At 35.4% G+C, this 1533-nt stretch overlaps 1 non-coding gene across 1 annotated transcript; it reads left to right on the top strand.

The window, feature by feature from the left end:
- Positions 1 to 298: 298 nt before the first annotated feature.
- LOC117239979 lies at positions 299 to 417 on the top strand. Its single transcript, XR_004494599.1, has one exon. It is a non-coding gene; the product is annotated as a 5S ribosomal RNA (ribosomal RNA).
- Positions 418 to 1533: the final 1116 nt, after the last annotated feature.

Raw genomic sequence — 1533 nt, 5'->3', positions numbered from 1 at the left:
CACGGTGGGTTCCGTTTCGTTGCTTTTGGCTTCATTATCGGTAACTTCTATCTTTTTATACAATTTTATTTTGTCTTATTTTATTTTATTTTTATTCTTATTTGTATTTATAGAGATGATGTCAATGCAATATTTTTCACTTTTTGTCACTTTTTGTCACTTATTCCTTCTACTTTAATGAATGTTTGTCTACTTTGACGCGCGTACTGAGTGGTCCGTCCTGCTCGGAGGTCTACAGTCAACTGACCACTTCTTTTTTCTTGAATATTAAGAGCAAGTAACAAAATTACTCACTTCAGCCAACTCTCATACCACGTTGAGTGCACTCGTTCTCGTCCGATCACGAAAGTTAAGCAACGTAGGGCACGGATAGTACTTAGATGGGTGACCGCTTGGGAACTCCGTGTGGTGTTGGCTTTTTTTAATTTTTTCAAATTCTTCCTACTTTTCTTAATAATTTAAGGTCATGTACATCATGTTAAAAATATACTTTTAGTATTACAGCGTATGTCAATGTCGTGGTTATTCGTTATACATTCAAGTACGCTTGTTTGAAAGTCAATAGACCATTGCTGAATCACGTACTACTTATAAATTATTGTCTAGCACGTAAGTGTAATTTCATGTACATTATACACCAGTACTGTGCGCTATAATTCATGAACTGCACAATAGATTTAACGCACCAATTATCTATGCATCTATTACACTGATTCCTGCAGTAGTTTTTACTTTCGACACGCTATGGCCGCCGTTTGCACAAAACGGCTATTTATATTTATTCCAATTTTTATTCCACGGATGACGATGTAATAAATTTGTTAACATATAGCAAACTCGATACCGAATATTCATTACATACGTCTAATCCATTATGTCATTCGTGGTTTAAGTGAATATTTACTTTCACGTTAAAAAGACAAAGAAGGTGAAACCATACTAATTACTGTACGTTCTGGTCGTTGTAAAAGATTTTGGATGGAAGAAACATAAACAGCTTGGTTTTCTTTTCCTAATCAAATCCAGTCTCTTTCTATGATAACGCAACGGATATCATAGAAAACAACGGATATAACATAGTTGATTAAATAAACCAGTAACACCATAAATTAATTATGCGCATAAAGTTCATATTACTTGTCTACCAACCAACCAACCAACCAACCAAACAGCACAAGTTATGTGATATAAATAACCTGATGAGATAATCTTTCAAGCACGAGTCCAAAATCTACAATGGCACAACTTTTCTTCGAAACAGAGACGTCCAGCTGTTTTTTCTACAACCCGTTTTCTCTATGAATTCAATGGAACACCGTTTGGCCTAAAAGGTGTAGCCACCTGAGTAAAATTTCATACATTTAGGTGGACGTATGCACATCGTTCATCTTCACGAACATTTATACGTAAAGTCACATACACGTATTGTCTCCATAGTTGTTCGAAAATCGTGTCTCCTTGGCGATGAATTACAGTAGAGTTTTGTACAGTAGTGAATTACTTAGAGAAGACAGCGCAAGCGAAACAGGAAAA

Source organism: Bombus vosnesenskii, unplaced genomic scaffold, assembly GCF_011952255.1.
Source record: "Bombus vosnesenskii isolate JDL3184/JDL3185 unplaced genomic scaffold, Bvos_JDL3184-5_v1.1 scf7180000014524, whole genome shotgun sequence".
NCBI classification, from domain to species: Eukaryota; Metazoa; Arthropoda; class Insecta; order Hymenoptera; family Apidae; genus Bombus; species Bombus vosnesenskii.
This window is presented reverse-complemented; position numbering and strand designations above follow the sequence as displayed.